Source organism: Scylla paramamosain, chromosome 5 (genome assembly GCF_035594125.1).
Source record: "Scylla paramamosain isolate STU-SP2022 chromosome 5, ASM3559412v1, whole genome shotgun sequence".
NCBI classification, from domain to species: domain Eukaryota; kingdom Metazoa; phylum Arthropoda; class Malacostraca; order Decapoda; family Portunidae; genus Scylla; species Scylla paramamosain.
Genome location: NC_087155.1, coordinates 27,324,892 through 27,350,241, shown reverse-complemented (window position 1 = coordinate 27,350,241; position 25,350 = coordinate 27,324,892). Strand labels below are relative to the sequence as shown.

General features: G+C 44.4%; 1 protein-coding gene across 7 annotated transcripts in view; it reads left to right on the top strand.

Annotated features, from left to right (window-relative positions):
* The window catches only part of LOC135100760 (Ig-like and fibronectin type-III domain-containing protein 2), a 393,660-nt gene that overhangs the window by 174,182 nt on the left and 194,128 nt on the right, over positions 1 to 25,350 (top strand). For 6 of the 7 annotated variants that reach the window (XM_064004013.1, XM_064004018.1, XM_064004017.1 and 3 more), the window contains one exon: positions 154 to 337. The exons of the other annotated variant lie outside the window; for it this stretch is intronic. The gene's annotated coding sequence lies outside the window, so the exon portion shown is untranslated. The remainder of the gene's footprint in view (positions 1 to 153; positions 338 to 25,350) is intronic. 7 annotated transcript variants of the gene reach the window in all.

The window sequence follows — 25,350 nt, the reverse complement described above, 5'->3', positions numbered from 1 at the left end:
CTTCATTATATTTTACTTACTATATTTTTATTCTTTATGCAGACGCCGCCGCCTCGTCCACCTCCCCTCCTCCGGCAGGCGAGGCGGGGGACAAAATTTTGGTATACACTTTCTTGCATTTTTATTTACCTCGTTATTTCTTTTTTTTTCCAGGTAAGGCTTCATCAAGGGCGAGGAAGGAAGGAAAGAAGGAAGGAAAGGTAGGAAGGGAGAGAGGGAAAGTGTAGAAGCAACAACACAACCAGTAGGAGGAGGAGGAGGAGAAGGAGGAAAAGGAGGAAGAGAAAGAGGAGAAGGAGGAAAATAGCACGAGGAGAGGAGTGAGTAAACCTGATATGTAAGTGTGTCACGTTTTTTTTTTCCCTCTCTTTTCCTCATTTTTGTATTTTCCTTGTGTTTTTCTATTCGTGATGTCGTCCTTTGTAAGTCAGGAAGAGGTTTATGGGTCAAGATGTAGCTGGTTCCTGGTCGAGTGAAGTTCAGACGTGACTAGGAGCCATCAGGTGCCTTGACTTGACTGGCGGCGGGAGGGCTGGGGCGGCACTCAACGGGCTGGGAGGGAAGAGGCAGGGAGACAGAGGGAGGGAGGGAGGGACAGAAGCAGCAGGGATATTGGGGCAGGGAAAATAAGGAAAAGAGGAAGTGATTGGGAGATGGGCAACGAAATAGATAGCCAAAATATGTAGAAGAAAAGGAGGAAGGGAATGAAAGAGGAAATGGAGGAAGAAAATAATAAAGGAGGAAGGATTCATGGGGAGGGAGGAAAGGAAGAAGAAGAAAATGGGAATGGTAAGTTAAAGATAGGTAGTGAAGGAGATAGTGAAGGAGATACCCAAAGTATGAAGAAGAGAAGAATGAAAGAAAGGAAAGAGGAAACAGGGAAAAGAGACAGAACAAGGAAGAATAATTTAAAGGAAAAGGTTGGAAGTAAGTAGAGAAGAGAGGAAAGGAAAAAAGAAAAAAAGGAGAACTGAATATAAAGGAAAAGGGAAAGATAAAATAAGATGGAGAGAATAAAAAAAAGATTGGAAGTATGCTTGGGTGAAGGCGAAGAAGGTAGCTTAAGAAGGAACAAGAGAGGGAAACAAGGAAATATGGAGAAGAAGAAGGGGAGAGAGAAGAGGAGATAAGGAAGGAAGGCTGCATGGAAGGAGACGAAGAAGATAACCAAAATAAGAAGGAAAGAAGAGGGAGGAGGAAGTGAGAGAGGAAAAGAAGAGAGGAAAAGTAAAAAAAATGTGAAAGAATAAATAAGAATGGAAGAGAAGCGAAGAAACGTGAAGAAAAGAGAGATAGAAGAAGGGAAAAGGAGAGCAAGAGAAAGAAAAAAATAATAAAGACAGGAGGAAAGAAAAAAAAGAGGAAGAGGTATGAAAAAAGACAGGAAGGATGTAAATAAAGAGAGAGGGAGAATAGAGGTGAAAAGGTCATGATGGCAGGGTGGGAGGAGGGAGAGAATGAGGGAGGAGAAGAGCCCTGTACTACCTCATTCTTGCGTGCGTGTGCATGTGAGTGCCAGCGTTGCGTGCAGGGCGTGACTCCACCGTGCCCGCCGCGCCCCGGAATTAAACACTGGCTGGGGTGGTGGAGGGGGTGACTAAGAGACATGACGAACTGTTCCCTTCCGGCTCAAGTGGTGTTCTTGTGGCCCCGGGAAGGACAGACGCAGAGGAAAAGGGGAGGGAAAAATAATCCGGTTTTCTTTCTTGGTTTGTTGTTCGTTTGCTTTCCTCTTCTCTCTTCCTCCTCCTCTCCACTCCTGCACCATTTCTTGTTTCCCTCTTCTTTTTTTTTTCTTTTCCTCTTGTGCTGTTTCTTATCTTCTATTTTTTTCTTCTATTCGTCTTCCTCCTCTTCTCTTGTCTTGTGTGTTCTTTTTATTTTCCTATTCTTTCTCTTCTTCTCCTCTCTTCTCTTGCACTCTTTCTTATTTTCCTCCTCTTTCTCCCCTTTCTCTCCTTTCTTGTACTATTTCTTGTTTTCTTCCTCTTCCTCCTTCTCTTTCTTCTCCTCTTCTTTCTTCGACTATTATTTATTTTGCTTCTCTTCCTGCTTCTCTTCCTTCTTGTACCACATATTTCTTATTTTCCTCTTCCTCCTCCTCCTCCTCCTCCTCCTCCTCCTCTTACCTCATCTCATCCTCCTCTTCCTATTTCTCTCCTCTCTTATACTATTTCTCGTTTTCCTTCTCTTCCTCCTCTTCCTACTCCTCCTCTCTCTTATACTATTGTTTGGTTTCTTCCTTTTCCTTCCTCCTCTTCCTCCTCCTCTCTCATCTCTTACTATTTCTTGTTTTCCTCCTCTTCCTGATCTTCTCCCCTCTAGTACTATTTTTTTATCCTTCTCTTCTCCCTCTCCCTCCTCCTCCTCCTCCTCCTCCTCCTCCTCCTCCTCCTCCTCCTCCTCCTCCTCCTCCTCCTCTTATTGTATCGCGTCCAACAAAACGTCATTATCTTCGGAACGAGGGAAGTGACGGAGAAACTTTAGTCTTCAGCACAGGAGACTTTCCCCTCCCTCCTGCGTGAAGATGTGGAGGGGAGACTAAGGTACAGGCAGGGCGAGGACACCAGGACAGTAGTGGCGAGGACAGGTGAGGAGCGTGTCATGGGGGTGAGGGAGCGTGGTGGCGGTGGCAGGACAGGACATGAGTGGCCTTGATGGGATTGCCCTTGTGTGTGTGTGTGTGTGTGTGTGTGTGTGTCCAGAGAGGTTCTGCAGCCGCCGCACCTAGTACTTAATCCCAGGACTCTTAGCCAAGTCTGTCTGTCTGTCTCCTCCTCCTCCTCCTCCTCCTCCTCCTCCTCCTCCTCTGTTGTTGTTGCTGTTGTTGTTGTTGATGGTGTTGGTGTTGTTGTTAATCATCATCATCATCTTGTTTTTCTTGTTCTCCTCCTCCTCCTCCTCCTTTTCCTCTCCTCCTCCTCCTCCTCCTCTTCCTCTTCCTCTTCCTCTTCCTCTTCCTCTTCCTCTTCCTCTTCCTCCTCGTCTTCTTAGCACTCCCAACACCCGTAAGCCTCCAGCCTCCGCCGTAATATCTCTCTTCAGATCGCCATCAAAGCTGCAGCCTTTCAACGCTTTCTCTTTTATCTAAGGGAGCCTCGCCCCGGGCACCGCCGAGGAGACTCTCACGCTCTTTTTTTTTAATCATGAACTCGAGTTTTTATATATATTTTTCCTGAAATAAATTGTCTTGTTTACGTCAAGTTTACGCCCGATTTTTATGTATTTGTTTCTCTCTCTCTCTCTCTCTCTCTCTCTCTCTCTCTCTCTCTCTCTCTCTCTCTCTCTCTCTCTCTCTCTCTCTCTTTTTCTCTTTTTCTTTTTAATCTAACTTGTTGCGCTGCTCTGGATGTGGAGGTATGCTTTATTTATTTATTTTTTTGGTTTGTTTGTGCGTCTGTGGTTTTGTTTTTCACGTTTCGTCAAAATTTGTATTGAAAAAAGAAGTATTCCACGTTGTTTTTTTTTTTCTTTTTCTCTCTTTTTTTCATCACGGCCCGGACCTGAGCGAGGCGGGCGAGGGAGTGAAGGTTTGGGGATGGGATTGTCTGTCTGTGGCCGCCGCGGTGGAGACTGTGGTGTTGGCAGTGGTGGTGATGGCGGTAGTGGTGATGGCAGTGGTGGTGATGGCGGTAGTGGTGATGGTACTGGCGGTTTTAGTGAGGGTCGCACTGGTGGTGATGGCGGTGATGGTGATGACAGGTGGAGAGGAAGGTCATGTTGGTAATGATGACTCAAGCGTTACAGTGGGATGACAGCATTGCCAGCACCACCACCACATCACCACTGCCTCACAATATTATGAAAAACATGAACACCAGAGGTCCAAGTAGAGGTTGAAGACAAATGGAGGCTGAAGGCGAGTCCACCAGGGCGCTCCACTTACAAAAACACGTCCTGTCTCACTGCATATCTCCACCTTGCTTAGGAACACAAGAGAATACAAAGGAAGAGCAAGCAGGATGTTCGTGTTGGAACCATAGGGGAGAGATTAAACAAAACATGGGAGTGATAGTGTTAATAGGTCTCTTTGTTTTATAAGTAGACTGATAGATAGACAGATTTATTGACCACAAAATCACAGGTCCGAACATCACGAACCACCGAAAGCACAAATTAAGAGAAAATCACAAACACTAACACAAAAATGCCACGTGTCGCCCTGATGGCTTCATGTGGTTTTCCTTGTTTTCTTGTGTTCAAAACTACAGCTGATTTTCTTCTTTCTTTTTTTTATTTATTTTTTTTGGGGGCTTATTAGAATGTGATGAGCTGCACTGTTTAAAATAAGAGATGTAGGATAGTAAAAGGAGAAGGATCTTTCAACACTATTACTACCACCACCACCACCACCACCACCACCTCCTCCTCCTCCTCACACCACGCATCTTCATATAATTTCAACATTTTTCGACACAGGAACTCAAACGTACGCCACATTATACACAAAAACATGTTCTTTCCTATCGTGTATATATTTTTCAACAATTTGTCACCTCCTTGTTTTTTCCTTCATACTGGAATACATATTGCTTCTTTGATTCCTTATTGATGTATTTTGTTGTGGTAAGCATGACGTGATGGCGAGGTGGTGGTGGTGGTGATGATGGTGGTAGTAATGGTAGTGGTGGTGATGGTGGTGGCAGTGGTGGTGATGGTGGTGATCCTATGCTGAGCTGTGAGTGGCCTTCGTGAGAGAGAGAGAGAGAGAGAGAGAGAGAGAGAGAGAGAGAGAGAGAGAGAGAGAGAGAGAGAGAGAGAGAGAGAGAGAGAGAGAGAGCTAGTTAAGTCTCCATCGCTGTGAGGTATTTTAAGGCTCTCACGCGCATGTCCTCGTGTTTCCTTGCCACCAGTCACGGCGTTGCGTAATGGTAATGAGGAGGGAATGAGAGGCGCCGTGGCTGTCCTTCCTCCGCCAAGGGTGAGCTGCGGGAAACCCAAAACCCGACACGTGACAAGGATCCAAGGGTGCTTGTTTGTGTGGGAAGTTGTGTTGAGGCGGAGATGAAAAAAAAAACATCGGTCACCACTCGACACACACACACACACACACACATACACGGAGAGAGAGAAGAGGGGTCACAATTACTTAGATTTGGTTACGTTATCCTTTGCCTGGTGGAGTGCCCGTCAGCTGGGTGATGCCTCAAGGGGCTTTTGGGTGAGGGCGGGGCAGGTGGTGCCTGACGGGACCGCGAGGCTGAGTCGCGGCCATCACCTGTACGGCCTGGTGTCCCCACTGTCCTCGGGCACCAGGACACACCCACTGTTGTTGACTGAGCCTGCAGGGAAGAGAGAGAGAGAGAGAGAGAGAGAGAGAGAGAGAGAGAGAGAGAGAGAGAGAGAGAGAGAGAGAGAGAGAGAGAGACATTCGAAACCCTTTAAAAGAAATGTTTTCTTCCAATAATAATATTTTTTTCATGTTATATTAGTAGGAATAATTGCATAAGAAGAGTCCCGATTTGTATCAGTATTTTTAACGAGCTTTTAATGATGATGATGATGATGATGATAGTAATAATAATAATAATAATAATAATAATAATAATAATAAAAGTAATAAACTAGAAATCATAAAAAAAGACAAATTAACGTGCAAAACATTTTATGCTGCAATGTTGCATTCTAATCATCAGACCAAATAATTATTAATTTTCTGTGCTACAAATTACCTTTTTTTTTTTTTCACGGTAAGTCTGAACATGAAGAATGCCTCCCTCACGCTCGCCTGTTGACGGACGCGCTGCAAACAATAAACGACAAATCGGAAATTGACGGCTGCTGATTTCCAGAGCTAGAGGCGCGTCACTGCCAATTTTCCGTAATGTTGTGGAAATAGTTCTCTTCATCTCATCCGCCATTACGCCCTTGTTATCTCAGCCTGATACTCAAACATTCTGGCGCCTGACATGACTGCTTTAACAAGCACTAGTGTAGGTTAGCGGGAGTGTTCAGGAGTGTTTTGATAATTGTAACAGTTCGACCAGGATTTTGCACTACCGCTTTTGGAAGCATCATGAAAACCGGATCTATCATCTCGGTGGTCCTTGAAAGCAGCACTAACGCGAAGCCAAAACGTTTAACACAAGTCTATGGCCATATTCTTAAACCCATGAGCCTCACCTCCGCTACATTCTAAATTACACAGCTTTTTAAGAGTTTTATGGTTCTAGTGGCAGATTAACAAGATTCCTAGATTAATAAGAGGAGAAACACTCTTGAAAACTTAGCTAATCATCCCTGCGAGTCGTGGTGAGAGAGCAAAGTGTTTGAGAATACCGGTCCTAGCCGCCTGTCACCTCCGTCATTGTTGCTCTTGTAAGCTTTGTTATAATGCACGGGGTGGTCCTGGGAGACACACTGACGCAGCCTGTATCGCAATGGAAAATGACTGGGTGACTGTACAATGAAGGAAGAAGTGTAGGAAAAGAGCTGAAATACTCGGCACATTAAAGGAAGAGGTGGATGAGGAATAATAATAATAGTAGTAACAGTGGTGGTAGTAATAGTGGTAAAAGTAATGATAATAATGATAATAATAATAATAATAATAATAATAATAATAATAATAATAATAATAATAATAATAATAATACTTATTCATAAAAAGGACGAGGAGAAGAAGAGTAAGAAAAAGAGAAGGAGGAAGTGAAAGAGATGGAGGAGGAGGAAAAGAAGAAGAAGAAGAAGAAAATAAGTGTGTACTATTTTTACCAGTTAGAGAAGAATAAGGATAAAAGTTAAGAAAAACAAGATTAGTGTGGCATTATTTTGTAACAAGTAAAGGAGAAAAGAAGACACACAAGAACAAGAAGGAAACGAGCGTGTTCCGTGTGGAGGAGGCAAGGAAGAAAAAGAAAGGATTAGATGATGATGATGATGATGATAATAATGAATCATACGCATAGTTTGTTGCAAGTACAGAATACATGTCCCCCTCTTCTCTTCCTGGCACCCCACGTCCTTCTAATAATAACCATCATTACTGGAAGCACGGTACACACACACACACACACACACACACACACACACACACACACACACACACACACACACACTGAGTTACATAGCGAGCCATTTCATTAACGACTGTTCTACTGCGCACTGCTCCACCGCATTTCGTAACAAAGGAATAGAGTAACGTACGTACAGCGAAATAAAAATGAGTTTTTATTACGTTCTTCGTCTCTCAGGTGCAGTATACAATAGATAGTAAATGTTAATAGCAATGGCATGAATCAACACACCACGTCAGGGAGGGTTGTTGTTGTTGTTGTTGTTGTTGTTGTTGTTGTTGTTGTTCTCTCTCCCCTCTTCGTTCATTATCTTCAGGATTCGGGTCGTAATTTCTGCACCATTTTCTTTCTTTACTATCGTTCTGTGATATTCCCGTAACCTTTCTCTCTCTCTCTCTCTCTCTCTCTCTCTCTCTCTCTCTCTCTCTCTCTCTCTCTCTCTCTCTCTCTCTCTCTCTCTCTCTCTCTCTCTCGTTTCCAGGAAAAATTCTATTATTAGATTAGTGGAAAACATCTTGTAAGTCCGTCACGTGATCTGGCGGAAGAGTCCCTGCCTGGATCAGATCAGACGTACGAAGCTGAAACTGAGTTGGGTAAATCTACCTCCTCCTTCAAGACTCGGGGCACGTGGCCGAGGCCCCGCGCCACGCCACCTTCAGGTCACCTCCTTCACCTTGATTACCTTGAACTTGCCCGGATCCAGGGGGCGGTGGAGGGGGGAAGGGGGGGCAGGGAGGCACAAGGCCAAGGCTGTCGAGTCCCTGAGAGATGGTAATTTCCCGGCCCACTGTCTTTACGGCTGGTCAGGCAGGGGTGGGCGGCCGGTGGGGCGGGGGAGGGTACTTAGGGACATGTAGAGGATAGTTAAGAGCACAAATAGCTACGGTTAAGTCTGCTAACAAGGAGCTTTGTTAAGGGCACGGCGGGGGACGGGAAGTAGGTGGTAGAGGCATTATGGGTACTGGAGATGGTGGCAAGGACACGGTGGGTACAGGTGTCGCGCGGCCCTCCGGTTAAGGACGCGGCAAGGGCAGAGTGTGTTGGCATGGTGCGGGTGAGGCGGAGGCATTGCACAGCCTGTCTAAGCACATGGACACCTACACGAATAAATATACAAAGGAATAGAAGTAGAAAAGTTAAACGGCGACAAGTCTTTTGGTTCTAAGACTCCTGTGGATGAGGTGGAAGCGTTGCGCAGCCACGTCTAGTACTCAGTAGATAGCTGTATTAATGAACATACAGAGGAATATACGGATGAAAACAAAACAACAAGTTCATTAACTGCAAGACTCGTGTGGATGAGGCAGGAGTACTGGACAGCCTGGTGTAGTACATCGATGGCAGCTATACGAAGAAATATGCTGAAGAATATGCAGAGAAAAACAGCAACAGGTATATATATATATATACGAGTATATATATATATATATATATATATATATATATATATATATATATATATATATATATATATATATATATATATATATATATATAAAACGAGACTACTGTGTGTGAGGACAAAGCATATTACAGCAGTCCAGTTTGATTAATATATGATCAACTACACAGAATTATACACAAAAACAGCTATATAAAAACGCCTATTTTCTTATCAAACTTGCTTATGGAAACTACAAAAAACAACATTGTCTAATATTCAAGTTAAGGAAGCAGAAAGTGAAGACGAGGACCGGTGTGGATGAATGAAGGTGAAGTGAGAACATTGCCGGAATAAGCCGTCAAATGAACCAGGATAGGCCTAGAATGGAAGTTATTACGAGTTAGGACGGACGGGTGATGGGAAGGCGACACGGGCTGGATGGAGACATGATGGGATTTGGCAGGAGATACGCCTCGGTGACTTCCACGAGCGGCAGGATATGGTTAAGGATACTGCAACTCCTTGGCCAATCTCGATTTTGTCCGATGTATGTAAAGATTTGTTGATTTTTTTTTTTTTTTGGAGGGGAGGATTGCATGTGTGTGTGTGTGTGTGTGTGTGTGTGTGTGTGTGTGTGTGTGTGTGTGTGTGTGTGTGTGTGTGTGTGTGTGTGTGTTTAAACAAGGTTATGCGCGTTCCCTCAAGGTGACCCTTTCATCCTTCACCTTCATTGGCCCCTCACTTCACATTCACCTTCCCTTCCTGCTCTTCCCTCATCATCATCATCATCATCATCATCATCATCATCATCATCATCATCCTCACCACCACCACCACCATCAACACAGGAGCCAGCAAGAACAACAATAACTTTCACAACAACAACACATTCACTCTCACCTTTTCTCTCCCCCTCCACCCCACGGCTTCCCAACACACAGAGTCACACAACTTTGCCCTAACTTATCGTCGCCTTTTCCTTTTTCTTTTGAGTTTGCCAAGAGCGGCCTCGTTATTAAGCTTATCTCTGCCCCTCACTCTCCCTGCAAATTGGAATGCCAAGGGCTGTTTGCAGGTTTGCTTAATTGCGCTTTTTTCACAGTGAGGTATTTTGTTCCGATTTTGTTCCGCTCTTGTGTTAACTGTGTTGTGTTCTCGCTACGTTTATTTTGGGGGGTGTTCTTTTTCTGCTCTGCTCTGTTCACTTGCACGTGTTTGTTGTATATCTTTCCCTTTATTTATTTATTTTTTTCTTTCTTTTTCAGTTTGTTTATTTCTTGGTTTGTTTGTTTCTTTCTTTCTTCTTTCTTTTTTTTTATTTGTTCTTTATCTTTTTCTTAGCGTTTTTTTCTCTTATATTGTACTTATTTCTTCTTTCTCTTATCTTTTCATTCATTCTTTCTTTATTTATTAATTTACTTCTTCCTTTCCTTCTTTCTGCGCGTAAATTCTGTTGATGCTGGCTTGGTATTTTCGTTCCTTTTGTCCTTTTTTGTTAATTCCGCTTTATCTCTCATCTGTATATTTTTTCTTGCTATTATCAAGTCCTCTGTCACTTCCGTGTGTGTGTGTGTGTGTGTGTGTGTGTGTGTGTGTGTGTGTGTGTGTGTGTGTGTGTGTGTGTGTATGACCACGCCTCCCTTGTGTTGGTATTTAATTCATACCTAGAATAATATGCAAGACACGTCATTAGCGCTCATTGTCACCACTACCACTACCACCACCACCACCACCACCACCACCACCACCACCATGCCCGCTAGCATGTCACTGTCTTCATCACCAATTGCCAGGGCCTTGAGACTCATCCCTTACCTGAAGGTCACCTGAGGCATTGATCCTACCTGGGCTTGCCTCTCCTAACTCCTAACGAATGCCCAGTGGCGACGACGAGGCAGATTGAGGCGAGAACGAGGCAGGCTGAAGCGAGGACATAGCAGACTGAAGCGAGAACGAGGTAGGCTGAAGCAAGGCCGAGGCAGGGTGAAGCGAGGACAAGACAGGCTGAAGCAAGGACGAGATAGGCTGAAGAAGGAACAAGACAGGCTGGGGCGAGGACGAGGCAGGCTTGATCATGGGAGACTGAAGCATGAATATTAGGTTAAAAGCAAAAGAAAATTTACGTGTATATAATTACGTTGCTTCACCTGCACTAAACAAAGGGTGGGTGGCGAGAACGGGGCATGCAAGATGAAGCACAAATTTTTATTACGAACTTCAAAAGAGAAAGAGAAAAAAAAAGAGATTGTGTAGATTCATGTGGTTTCCTCAAGTGATTATAGCGATTACCTTCTTCGGTGATTCAGTTTCGTTCTTTACCTCATTATTCTCTTATATATTGAAGGTCGTGTTCTCGTCGAGCTTGTAACTGGACCAAAATAGACTTCCACCTGGAATGCCAAGGTCACTGGAGGAGGAGGAGGAGCAGGAGGACTAGGAGGAGGAGGAGGAGGAGCAGGAGGACTTGTGACGTAAAGGAGGAGAGGTAGAGGTAATAATAAGAAGAGCAGGAAAATAAAAAAGAGGTGGAGGAGGAGGAGGTAGGGACGTTGAAGTTACCAGCGAGGAGGAGGAGAAAAATGATTGCAAGGAGGTGGAAGAGGAGAGGTAAAGGTAATAATAATAATAAGAGGAGCAGAAAAAAAAGAGGAGGAGGAGGTTGGAAGTAGGAACACTGAAGAGTTACTGTCGGTGGTAGTGGCTGAGTGGAGGAGGAGGAGGAGGAGGAAGAGGAGGAAGTGGAGGAGTGGTGGAGTGGAGGAGTTGGGTGTGTTCTCAGCCTCTATACTTGAACCACTGGCCAGCTCCCCTCCCCCACCACCGACCCCTGCTAACTCCTTGCTCCCCTCCCCTCTGCCGAACACCTAAACCTCCCTCCTCGCCCGCAGGTGTGATGGTGGTGGACGGGTGCACCCCGGTAGGTTGTGGTGTGCTTGGCGCAGCGCAGTGGTCGTTAGGATTGTTGGTGTTAGTTTGCAGTGGTGGTGGTGGTGGTGGTGGTGGTATTGTTTGTAGTGTTGGTGTTGTTGTTGGTGATGGTATTGTTGTTGTTATTGTTGTTGTTGTTGTTGTTATTGGTGTTGCTGTTGTTGATAATGTTGTCGGTGCTACTACTACTACTACTACTACTACTACTACTACTACGAGGAGGAGGAGGAGAAGGAGCACGAGCACGAGGACCAAGGTGAGGAGGTGAAGAAGAAACAAGTTAAAATAACACTGGAACCAGCAGTATTTTTGTCGTCCTTCTTTAGGTTACCACATAATAGAACAACCTCTTGGACTCCGACACGTGCTGCCCTCTGGTCTGCCTGGAGGTCAAAAACTGGGAAGACAGATGAGCTTCAGCCTCAAAAAAACTCCCACCACTCTACCACTACCTCTCCACCACCAGCCACTCCACCACTCTGCCACTCTTAACTTCATCCCATGAGTGAAGGGAGGGAGAGGCGCAGCGGCAACGACTTTAATCTATCTCCCTGGGTTGGTGACAAATTATCTGGTACCCCTCCACATTTTAATCCCTCGGGAGGCCTTAGGCAAGACTGCTCCGATTCCCAGCACGAGTTGGAGGCCCACGGGTTTTGTTTCACTGTTCTTAGTAGATGTGATCAGTGGTATTTCTTGTGGTAATGGTGACGGTGGTTGTGGTAATGGTGGTTGTAGTAGTAGTAGTAGTAGTAGTAGTAGTAGTAGTAGTAGTAGCAGTAGAGTAGTAGATGAAACTGCCACCATCCTGGATTTCCTTTTCTTTAATAAGTCCATCTGTGATCTGTCCACACACACACACACACACACACACACACACACACACACACACACACACACACACACACACACACACACACACACACACACACACACACGTACACGTACACGTTTGCCTCCAAACCTCTATTTCGTCCCCAGCCTTACGGACGGGAAATTCGGCCGAGGACAGGATGCTTTGAGCGAGTTCCTTGATGTGCGTTTTATTAAGATCCGCCTTGCTGACAGACAGACACACACACACACACACACACACACACACACACACAGAGAGAGAGAGAGAGAGAGAGAGAGAGAGAGAGAGAGAGAGAGAGAGAGAGAGAGAGAGAGAGAGAGAGAGAGAGAGAGAGAGAGAGAGAGAGAGAGAGATTCGTCCCATTCGTCCCACCACCATCACTGCCATCACCACCACCACCGCCGCAATCATCACTACCACAGTCACCGTCGCTTCATTTGCTCGCACGTCCGTAAAGAAACGCCGGAACAATTAAATGAAGCTCATCCGTGCGGTGTCTGTTTGTGTGTGTGTGTGTGTGTGTGTGTGTGTGTGTGTGTGTGAAACGAAAAAAAAATCTAAAACTTGTTATATCGCCAACAAAAACCTACAGACAAAAAAAAAAAGAATGTGCGTTTTATTTTTACTTTTTTTTTCGTAGTAGTTTCCAGTTTACTAATTAATCTCTTCCACAGGTGTATACTGCAGTAAAGTTTCGCCACTCCTCTGTAGTCTACCTTCCCTTTGTTTGAGTTGCTCCATTGTACAAGTTTCCCCTCCAAGTTTCCTGAAGATGCGGCCCTCCCTCCCTCAGCACCTTCGTGATCTGTTGTTATGAGCGATTCCTTGCCCTTCCATGTAGCCTTCCATCCGGTCATCCTCACCGCACTGCTTCCTCATCACCTATCCGTCACTTCCCTTTCTCTCTCTCTCTGTCTCTCTTCTCTCGTTCTGCTTTTTTTGGCTCGTATCTGTTCATATATAATCCTCCTCTTTTTTTTTTTTTTTTTCCTATTCCTCTTCCCCGTCCTACCAGTTTTCCATGCCTTTATCTTCTCTCCTCATATTCTTTCTTCTCTTTTCCCCGTTTCCCTTAATTTTTCCCGTTTCCCCAGATTTCCAAGTTTACCCCGCCCTTCCCGTGTAGGCGTTCTTCCCCCACCTTCTCCGCCCGCTCTGCCTCGTGTCCCCGTAACTGAGATTAGCTTGGGTCGTCACGCTGTCTCCGCCTCCCAAGCAACACCTGCTCCTCTCTGACATTACCAGCCAGCTAACGTGCGCTAATTACCTGTGTGTGTGTGTGTGTGTGTGTGTGTGTGTGTGTGTGTGTGTAAGAGAGAGAGAGAGAGAGAGAGAAACGTAATGTAAGAAAGACTGCACGACACGGAAGTATAAACTTATAATAAAATAGAAAAGAGAGACAGAGGGAGAGAGAGAGAGAAAAAGAAAAAGCAACGTTAATGTAAGAAAAAAATACACACAACACGGAAGAGTAAAGTTATAACAAAATAGAGAAGAGAAGCAGAAAAAAAAACAACGAAATGAAGTAATTATCCAATAACAATAAACAACAAATGAAAGAACCGAAGAGAGAAAAATAAGACGGCGAGGCGATAACACTTGGAGTAATAGAGGGGAAGAGAAGGACGGTAAAGATACACGTACTTATGCCATTACCACCACCACCAGCACTACCATCACCACCACCACCACCACCACCACCACAGCGTGAGTTTGAATATCGTGACCTTGAAGAAAACGGAACGCGTGCTTCGTCTTCAAGGTTTCATGGGAGGAAGAGAGGATGTGGTAATGGAGGGAGGGAGGGTGGGAGGCGTTCAGAGAGAAGCCGGAAAAGGAAGGAATGAAGAGATGTCAGTAATTTACATAAGCAAACGAACCACGCACAAACCTTACATACCGTGTGTGATATAAAGGGGTGGCGCCCTCTGTACTGTGCTTACACACGCAGGAATACAAGGCAGGGTGGAGTTTAATAACTGTGTTTTCGCAGTACCAGCAGAAACAAATAAAAAGGCAGAAGCTCTCTCACCTCCAGTCTCTCTCTTCTTCTTTCTAGCGGTGGAAATACTGTAAAGAGACACATGCAAGAATGAATAAACAAAATGCATAAAGAAAGAAAAAGAAGAAAGGATGGATAAAGAAAAATATATATATACAGTGTACCAATAGAGGATAAATTGTTTTTCATATCATTTATGTATAGCTGAACTCAATAAATTATATCACTAAATCCAGTGAAATTTGTCTACAGATCAAATGAGAATTAACATATTAACTTATGAGCTGCTTTACACTAAGACTTCCGCAACGATCAGCAACCGAGGAATATCATAAATGGAATATTTGCTCTTGACATCACTTCCTAAGGCAAAGAAATTATAACACAAAATCCATTGAAACATTTTATACAATAGGAAACCACTACTTACCTGTAACTGTACATAATAACAAAGAAAACACGAGGCAAAATTATAATGATGAGTGAACCTTGAATGAAACAACAACATGACTGAGAACTGAATTAACTTGTCTGACACGAGAAAGACTCAAAAGGATAAAGTAACGAGGAAGTAATCAGAGGCAGGACGAGGCGGGAATGGGCGGGGCAGGATAGCGAGTCACGAACGTAACTTCTTTGGGTCACTGAATGAAGGAGGAACTGAAGGAGAAAGAGACTGAAGACCACTGAAGACGAGATGAGTCAGGCGTTGAAAGGAAGGACGCAGAGAGAGAGAGAGAGAGAGAGAGAGAGAGAGAGAGAGAGAGAGAGAGAGAGAGAGAGAGAGAGAGCCTTGAAGTGAATAGCTAATACGAAACATTGAAGGGGAACTAGGATAAAAAAAAAAAAGAAGCGTTAATAGGGAAGACTGGAAGAAGCATGAAGGGGAGGCGGTGAAAGGCATGGAAAGGGTGAAAGGAGAGGGGAGGAAAGGTATAAAGGGGAGAAAGGCGCTAAGGAGAGGAGGAATAAGGGTGAAGGATACATTGAAGCACCGTTTTAAGGGCGTGAGTTGAGTTTTGCATGTAGATATTGGTTTATTTAATTATTTACCTTTATTTGATTGTTTTTTTTATTTGGTGTGTTTAGTTCGTTTTGTTTGAAATTTGTTTCGTTTTAAGTTTATTTGGTCTTAAAGTTGATTTATTTTTAGTTGATAAAGTTTTCAGGTTGATTTATTTATTTACTTTCTTTTCAAGTTGGTGTAGCTGTTTTTGATTTGAAGATTTTTGTTTTATGTTGATTTTATATTTCAAAATGTCTTGTTTTCTATCTAGTGATTTTTTTTTAATTGCTTTGGCTTTAAGTCCATCTGATTCTAACTCTTTAATTACTGTTTGCCACATCTTTCCTTAATTACTAATCATTCTGAGACATCTCTACTTGTTGTACAGCCACTTCCAATCGATAAATTACATACTCGTATAAATTGCAATATATATTCTTTTTTAATCCTCCTTCTTTCTTGTAGATGTTTATAAAGATTTCATGCATTACTTCCGGTGCTGTTAATTGCTTTGCATCGCAGTGGAAGGGTTAGATAGATTTAGTTTTACACAAGTTTGTTTTGGTTTTATTATACTTCATTTGGTGTTGAAGCTGACGATTATAAGTTCATCTTGCCGTAAGTTAGTTCGGTTCTAGTCTGATTTCGTCGATTGGTCTTGTGTTCATCTGATTTTGAAGTCAGTTTGTTTTTTAAGTTGATTTGGGAGTAAGTTTATTTGGTTTTTGAGTTGTGACACCCCGCACTGAAAGGCTGGGCTGGTGGCGCTGATAGACTGTAGTTGTTTGTGTGTTTCCCTGATTGTGTTAACCCAGGCTGCGTATATTGTGGACTCTCTCTCTCTCTCTCTCTCTCTCTCTCTCTCTCTCTCTCTCTCTCTCTCTCTCTCTCTCTCTCTCTCTCTCTCTCTCTTGCGTGTACAGGAATAAGGACTCACGAAATATTGCTCTTTAAAAAACGATACCCCTTAAAAAGCCTCCTCTTAATAGCAAACCCTCCCTTCTCCTCTCACAGAAATGACCCTTCCTCTCCCTCCTCCCTCTCCCCTTCTCCCTCTTCCTCTCCCTCTCCCACCTTTCGCGTCCGCCAGTAATCCACTTAAGGGGGGCGGGAGAGGGGGTTGGAGGGCGGGGGAGTGGGTGGGGTGGGGCGAAACTCCATTATAATTTATAGTTTTACATCGTCCCCCCCGATCACTGCGTTCACGGGTTAATATAAATGAGGCAATTTAATACGAGGGGAGCTGCCAATTAAGGTGAATAGTACTAGGATGGAGGTCCGTGTGTGTGTGTGTGTGTGTGTGTGTGTGTTTTATCCGGAATGGTTTGCAAAATAAAGTAATAATGGAGTTCAATTAGCAGGTGTCGTTTTCCTGGATGAGGTGCTGCTCGTGTGTTTGGAGGTGGTGGTGGTGGTGGTGGTGGTAGTGGTGGTGGTGGTGGAGGAGGTGGTGGTGGTGGTGGTTACAAGGGGTGAGTCGCAGGTGTGTGTATGTGCGTGTTTCATTCTCTCTCTCTCTCTCTCTCTCTCTCTCTCTCTCTCTCTCTCTCTCTCTCTCTCTCTCTCTCTCTCTCTCTCTCTCTCTCTCTCTCTCTCTCTCTCTCTCTCTCTCTCTCTCTCTCTCTCTCTCTCTCTCTCTCTCTCTCTCTCTCTCTCTCTCTCTCTCTCTCTCTCTCTCTCTCTCTCTCTCTCTCTCTCTCTCTCTCTCTCTCTCTCTCTCTCTCTCTCTCTCTCTCTCTCTCTCTCTCTCTCTCTCTCTCTCTCTCTCTCTCTCTCTCTCTCTCTCTCTCTCTCTCTCTCTCTCTCTCTCTCTCTCTCTCTCTCTCTCTCTCTCTCTCTCTCTCTCTCTCTCTCTCTCTCTCTCTCTCTCTCTCTCTCTCTCTCTCTCTCTCACTTAACAGTACATAATGTGTGATCTCAGCCCCAACCAGTCTCACCCAGCTGCTCACCGTGACCTCTGACCAGCGCAGCCCCTCCCACTCTCACTCTCTCTCTCTCCCTCAGTCACTCTCACTCATTACTTTCACACATCTAACTTTTCCTTTCAATGTACCTCAAGCATCTTCTTTTATATGTGTGTGTGTGTGTGTGTGTGTGTGTGTGTGTGTGTGTGTGTGTGTGTGTGTTTGTGTGTGTTTTCCTTCTGTCTTCTTTTTCTTTTGTATTTTCTTGCTTTCGCTCAGTCATTCACTTGCTTACTTCCTTTTTCCATCTACCCATGCTACTTATTTTTTATTTTTTTTCTGATATCCGACCTTCTACTTTTTTTTCTATGTTCACTCACTCCCTCCCTCCCTCCCTCCCTCCCTCCCTCCCTCCCTCCCTCCCTCCCTCCCTCTCTCCCTCCCTCCCTCCCTCTCTCTCTCCCTCCCTCCCTCCCTCCCTCCCTCTCTCTCTCCCTCCCTCCCTCCTTCCTTTCCATTTTCCCCACGTCCTCTTACATTTTCACAACTCCCTCCATTTCCCTCCTGGTTTCTTTTCATATTTTCCATCCCGTCACCTTCCCTACATCCCTCCATCCCACCACGACCATCCATCCCATTTTTTTTTTTTTTGCTCCCTCCCTGCCCCATACTTCTTCAGCCATACAACCCCAGGGGAAGGGCAGAAGGCGTGGCAAGGTTACTGCATGTTACGCCCCCTTCGTGTTCCCCTCCGCCCCTACACGCCAACCTTAGTGTCCTTCAAGTCACGCACTCCCACTAGACCACCTCTTCTGGGGCCTGCTAGGGGAAAGGAGCAGAGAGAGAGAGAGAGAGAGAGAGAGAGAGAGAGAGAGAGAGAGAGAGAGAGAGAGAGAGAGAGAGAGAGAGAGAGCATGGGTTTCTTTTATCGGGGAAGTCTCTTTGGAACAACAGCAGGAGGCCGTCAGGAGTAACAAGAAACATGTGTATGTATATCAGCAGAGAGAGAGAGAGAGAGAGAGAGAGAGAGAGAGAGAGAGAGAGAGAGAGAGAGAGAGAGAGAGAGAGAGAGAGAGAGAGAGAGAGAGAGATTAAGGAAAAATAAAAGAAAATGTCAGATTGAGAAGGTGAAAATAATCAACAAGCAAATTGTTGTTTTACTTTAAAAAATGCAATTTAAAATAGCGTTATAGAGAAAATAGCGACAGTTAAATGAAAAATTATGAAGGAGAATTCAAATGGTGTTATATACAAATACAAAACGAAGATAGAAACGTCACCATGATTCAGAACACAAAAGTCAGTCAGTGGCAGGCAACAGCGACAACACGCTGTCATCGCCCCATTCCCGGCAATGATAGCGGCACAGATCCCGTGTCCCGCCCCCGCACCGCGCCCCCGCCACTCAGGGGAAAAAAAATCATTATTAATGAAAGGCGACAAAAGTCTTGTCTGCGAGAGAGGCGAGGGACGCGCGGCGCAGGTGAGGGCGTCGTGTTGTGTGCCGTGGAAGAACTGTCTCTCGTCGCAAGTGAGTCCTTTTGGAGAGTTTGTAGTTGTTGTTACTGCGAGGACAAGATGGTGTTTGCAGAGCGCCTGAAAAATGACCGCGCGAGTCAACACGCTGAATGCGCCGCCTGCTGATGTATTAGACAAAAGGAAGTTAATTTACTGGCCAGGAAGAGCAATTGCTGACGCGTCGAGGCCCTCATGCGGGATTTTTGCGCCTCACCTGCAATGCCAGACGAAGAAATAACACACCTTTGTATATATATATATATATATATATATATATATATATATATATATATATATATATATATATATATATATATATATATATATATATATATATATATATATATATATATATGTGTGTGTGTGTGTGTGTGTGTGTGTGTGTGTGTAAAACTGGGGTTATCGGATGTTGTGATGCAAATATATTAAATTTATCAGAGCTGAATGAAAGAAAGCAACCAGCGTGTTCTCTGAACTTGACATGAACAATACAGTGTACAAAAATAGAGAGATAGCATATGTTGGAGGAAAACAGCACTGACAGCACAGATCTCTCCTGACTTGATATTCGATGAGTCTCGCTCCTGAGCCTCGGCGCGGCCACCTGCTTGCCGCCACACGCCTGCTCTCCTCCATTGCGTTTTCCTGATAAATTTTCATAGTGAAAATATTTTATATATCTTTTTATATTTTTTGCTATAGATTTTTTAAAACTGAGTGTTGTATAGTGACGGCTCCTTCCTAAGAATCTCATCATTTTGGGTATACAATTAATGACAGATGTAGGGATCAATAAACATGTACAGACATATAGATGTGATCGTGGCATATGCCAAGTTTTGTACAGGATGTAACTTGCTGTATCAAGAAAAGGAATAAAAAGTTGATAAATTTAACATAAGAGTATCAATGAACAGAACGACAAGACACGCCCGGCAAATATTCAATAGCATGGTGGATGCTGGAGGGAATGCTGACGGAAAGCTGACGGGAAAAGATGCAAAAAAAAAAAAAACAGATAAGCCAGACACCACGAGCCTTACATAGATAACACACACACACACTCACACACACACACACACGCTACGTACGAGGCTGCGGTGGAAGGTCAACATGAGAGTGAGTGAGCAGAAATAAAACGCGGCGGCGGCTTTGAACATCTAACTTCATGGAGGCTGACTTAGCAAGCCAGGACATGAACCTTTATTGAGACTTTCAGGGAGGGATGATTTTTACCACTAGTTTTCTGTCTGTCACTTTCCATCCCTCTACCGTGGACGGGGAGGGCGCAGGGAGGGTCGGAGAAGGGATGGGTGAACGATGAGAGGAGGAAGAGGGAGAGGTATAGACGAGAGAGGAAGGGAGTTTGGCAGGGTAGTAGTGGGTCACCTTAGTTTGCGGTGATGGAGAGTTCCTGTGTGTGTGTGTGTGTGTGTGTGTGTGTGTGTGTGTGTGTGTGTGTGTGTGTGTGTGTGTGTGTGTGTGTGTGTGTGTGTGTGTGTGTGTGTGTGTGTGTGTGTTTGCTACCCTCGTATGCTCAGTACCTCATATGTAAATTACGTGTGGTATGATTTCCGTTATGCCGGGTATTCGTGTTGCAAAATGAGGGACAATCCTGCTGATGAAGGTGACGTCAGTGTCTGAGTAAGTGGGTAGATTTAAGACGGATAGCTTCAAGGAACATGCAGTCATACTTATTACATACAAACATACATACTCGTACATACATTTTCTTTTCTGTCAAACTTTATATTTATGAACGGCAACGTAGTTTTAGTTATGTAATTTTGGTGCTTTTCTCCTGCCTCGTACGCGTAAAAGAATACATATATATATATATATATATATATATATATATATATATATATATATATATATATATATATATATATATATATATATATATATAACATACATGCATACATACAAGTACAATCCTGTATACATATCACAAACAAACATACACATCATATACACATACAGATACATTACATAAACAGACATGCATTACTAGGTCATGCTAGTGTCATGTATTTTCATTTCCCACACCAATACAACATTATTCATTCGATATGTGACCTGGGAGTGTGAGGGGTAGAGAGGGAGGGAGAGAGGCAGGTAGGCAGGCAGTGAGAGAGAGAGAGAGAGAGAGAGAGAGAGAGAGAGAGAGAGAGAGAGAGAGAGAGAGAGAGAGAGAGAGAGAGAGCGTGGAGGGACGATTGCAGCACCTCTCAGCACATCACAACGCAGCACAGCACAACACAGCACGTCGGTCCGCGCTACGCCAGCAGCGGAGAGCAACGCCAGAAACAATACATTTTTCCCCCTCGGTGTTGTGTGATGGTTGTGACGTGATAGCGCGGCGCTGTAAATATATATACCTGGTGATTTTGTTGCTGCTTGTTATTGCTCTTGTTGTTGATGTTTGTTATCAATGTTGATGGTAACTGCATGTACGTATACTACACTGATATCCACGCAATTAACTCAGCCTTCTGTGCACTCATAAAAAATGCAGTGGTGTGTGTTTGTTGTGCTGATTCTCATCTGTGCCAGTTCTGTGTGTGCTCAGTGTGCAAATACTGCAGCAGGGTGCCCAGAGCCATGGGGGAGTGCCTGGGGGACGAGGCAGAGGCTGGGGGACGCTGGGAGCCTATCATCATCCGCCAGCCATGGCTTAACGGAGTGTGGCAGAGTTGAAAGTCGTGTCACGGCGTCCCGGCATGATATATAATGCTTTAGAGGCGCGCACGTCCAGCCCAGGAACACTTTATGAGCCAATAATGGACGGATTTATAATTTCCATCTAATGCACGGCGACGGGCTTGGGAAATTGAATATTCTCGGCGCACACACATCAGATTCTGGACTTTTATTATTATTGTTGTTGCCGGTTTGGTGGAATTTCCTGGACGGGCGATGTTAATGTCCTTAGGGGGTGTGAGCAGCGCGCGTCCTGACAGCATCCCACGTGAGGCGAGTGTGTCCTTGAGAGAGAGGAGAGGGAGATGCTGGCACGGCTTAATGAGAGATAAGAACAAAGGAAACTGCAAAAACCCAATGAGTCTACGCGTGATATTTCCTTCATAACATACCTGCATGTATCCACCTATCATCCCTATCCATAAAATTTTCCTAATATTTTAAAGATCCCTGTTGACTTGGCACTTGTGACCTGATTATCGAGTCTATTCCAGTTATCTACCACTCGATTAGAAAAAGTATAGTATGATCTGCGGTCTCACTATCGAGGAGACACTATTACACCAACACTCACAATAACTGAGTAAAATTCGAGCACTAACTGAAATTTAACTGTACACGAGATTCAGTTCCCCGGAGCCTTACACTTGAAGGTAACGAAGCGAGGAATTACTCTGATGACAGGACAAACAACACTGGAATTTGAGCATTGTTTACACATGATCACGAGACTCACTTCACCGCCGCCTTGGACTCGAAGTTGACGAAGTGAAGCCGAGAGAGAACCGGGGAAATAAGGAAAGGAAAGAGGGAGAGGGAAGAATAGGTCTAACCAAAGGAGTTCCTAAGTGACTGGTGAACTGACAGATGGATTTATCTCCCCGTCCCTGGTGGTGGTGGTGGTGTTGGTAGTGGTGGTGGTCGTCCCTCCCTCCGTAAACACAGTGACGTCCCGCTGCGGAGAAAATGAACGTAGATGTTTACTTAAACTCGTCGAATTGTAAAACGGCATAATTCTCTCTCTCTCTCTCTCTCTCTCTCTCTCTCTCTCTCTCTCTCTCTCTCTCTCTCTCTCTCTCTCTCTCTCACGTTATATAAGCTATCGTGGCCTCGCGTGACGGCGGTGAAAGAGAACATTACCTGTGTGTGTGTGTGTGTGTGTGTGTGTGTGTGTGTGTGTGTATCCTGATGGTGGGCGGCAGCTGGAGCTCACAGAGGATATGGGCAGTGCGGGCGAATGGCGGCGGAGGATATGGTGGGCGGCTTCGTGTGTGTGTGTGTGTGTGTGTGTGTGTGTGTGTGTGTGTGTGTGAGGTTGCCCAGCTGTGTGCGTTTGTAGAAAGTGTAAAGTTTCTGCATTATGAGTCAGAAAAACAAAATCAATTGTGTGTGTGTGTGTGTGTGTGTGTGTGTGTGTGTGTGTGTGTGTTTCATATTGTTATTATAATATGTTTTTGTGTTTTCGTGTTTGACTTTTTTCCTTCCTGCTTCCTTCCCTTCTGTCTGTCTGTCTGTCTGTCTGTCTGTCTGTCTGTCTGTCTGTCTGTGTCTTTTTCCTTTTTTTCTTTCTCTCTCTCTTTCTTTCTTTCTTTCTTTCTTTCTTCTTATCCTTCACTAGTTGCTGTCCTTGTTATCGTTACTTTCTCCATTTTTGTGTTCTTTCATATATTTTCATTTATTTCCCTTTTTGCAACATATGAGTTTTTATTTTTATTTATCTTTTAATATTTTTCTTTTATCATTTTGTTCCTTTTCTATAACTCTCTCTCTCTCTCTCTCTCTCTCTCTCTCTCTCTCTCTCTCTCTCTCTCTCTCTCTCTCTCTCTCTCTCTCTCTCTCTCTCTCTCTCTCTCTCTCTCTCTCTCTCTCCCGTATTTTCTACCATAACGTTCATTTTTCCTCCTCCCTTCATTCGCTTTGTTCCTCTCTTAACTCTCCTCCTTATCATCCCATTCTTTATCCCCTCCTATCTCACCTCCCGAAGCCCACTCTCGTTTTCCTCATTCCTCTCCTTCAACTTCGGAAACTTTTTATTTAAGTCCCCCTCTCTACCGCACACCCGCCTCCTCCTCTCGTCCTTTCTCCTTTCCCTCCTTTTATACAACTTTTCTCCTTCCTTCCTTCCTTCCTCTCTCCCTCCCTTTCCCTCTCACATCCCTTTCTCTTCTTTATTTTCCTGTCAGTTCTCAATTTCTGTCTATTTCTGTTTTTCCTATTTCCATTTCTTCTCGTGTTCCTCTTCCTCTTTTTCTTTTGCATTTTCTCTTCTTCCTTTCTTTTCTGACAGTTAATTTCCGTTATCCTCATCTCTTTTTTTCTTTCTTTTCTCTTTTCATACGCCTTTTCTCTTCTCCCCCTTTTTTTTTTTTTTTTTTTTTTTTACTAACCTGTCAAAATTCCACCTATTTCCACTATCTCTATCATCACCTATTTCTTTTTCTCTCCTCTTTTCCATATCTATTTTCCATTCTCCTTTTTCCCTTACGTCTTCCTTTTTCCCCTCTCTTTTCTGTCCTGTCAATATTCAACCCATTTTCATTATCCTGCCCTCTGTGTTCCCTTCCTCCTCCCATGCTCCCGTTCTTCCTCTCCCTCCTCCCCATCATGCACCCCTTCCCCTCACCCACCCCCTCATCCTCCCTCTCTGAAACGTGTGAACCTGAGAGCGCGGGATGGTTGGGCCAGTTGGGGGTAGGTGGGAGGGGACCTTGAGGTGGGTGGTTGATGTGAGAAGGGAGAGAGAGAGAGAGGATGGGAGAGGGATGGGAGAGGCCTTAACGAGGGGGGATGGACCGCCAGGTGGTGATGATGACAAATGGGTTGGTTCCTCCCGCCGCTATGACTCTTCCCGCCCTCCTCTCCCTCCTCTCCCTCTCTCCCTCCCTGGCTGTAGCTCTCCTGCCTCCCACTCATTCCCACTTATCCCTCTCCTCCCCTCCAGCACCAGGTATTTTTTGAGTCTCTCCTTCTCACATTCTTGCGCTCGTTTTCTTTTAGTGTTTCTGTTTCTTTTTCTTTTTCTTTTTCTTTACTTTCTCTCTCTCTCTCTCTCTCTCTCTCTCTCTCTCTCTCTCTCTCTCTCTCTCTCTCTCTCTCTCTCTCTCTCTCTCTCTCTCTCTGCCCTTTGTTTATCTGTCTGCTTCTGTTTTTTTATGTGTTTGTCTCTTTTTTGTCTGTTTGTCTCTTTTTGTCTGTCTCCGTTTCTCTCTCTGTCTTTCCGTTCCTCTCTCTCTCTCTCTCTCTCTCTCTCTCTCTCTCTCTCTCTCTCTCTCTCTCTCTCTCTCTCTCTCTCTCTCTCTCTCTCTCTCTCTCAGTACCCTCACATAATTTTTAATCACACTGGTAATCTCCTTCAGTTATTGCTAAGTTACTTTCATCCACCTCCTCGCCCCTTCACTTACTGATATCAACTGCCACCCATTCTCTTCTTAACCTATATCTCTTAAATCACTGAGAACCCTTAGATTACCTTAAGGGATTGCAAAGTTATCCCCAGTTGTCCTCTCTTTTGTCTCCCTTGTATTGTCACCTCACTGTTCCTTATTGTCACCTCACTCTTGTCATAAGTGAGATTTAGAGTCGTGTCTGTTGCCTTCTTGATCTGCCTGGCTCTGAGATGCTGTCCAGTCACTCCCTCCTCTGTCTCTTGCTGTCAGTGGTCACGAGGAGCAAACAAGTGGTGGGGGAAGAAATAAAAGATGAGCTCCTTCACCTACTCTCTCTCTCTCTCTCTCTCTCTCTCTCTCTCTCTCTCTCTCTCTCTCTCTCTCTCTCTCTCTCTCTCTCTCTCTCTCTCTTGATGCTTTGCCGTCGTGTCGTAAATATCAAAACATTTTTTTTACTTTTTATTCTTCCACCTTTTCGTTCCTGTTTCTCTCTCTCTCTCTCTCTCTCTCTCTCTCTCTCTCTCTCTCTCTCTCTCTCTCTCTCTCTCTCTCTCTCTCTCTCTCTCTCTCTCTCTCTCTTGCTTCCCTCCTATTTCTTCTCACTTTTTAATGATTTTTTTCTTATTTCTTTCCCCTCCCTCTCTTTG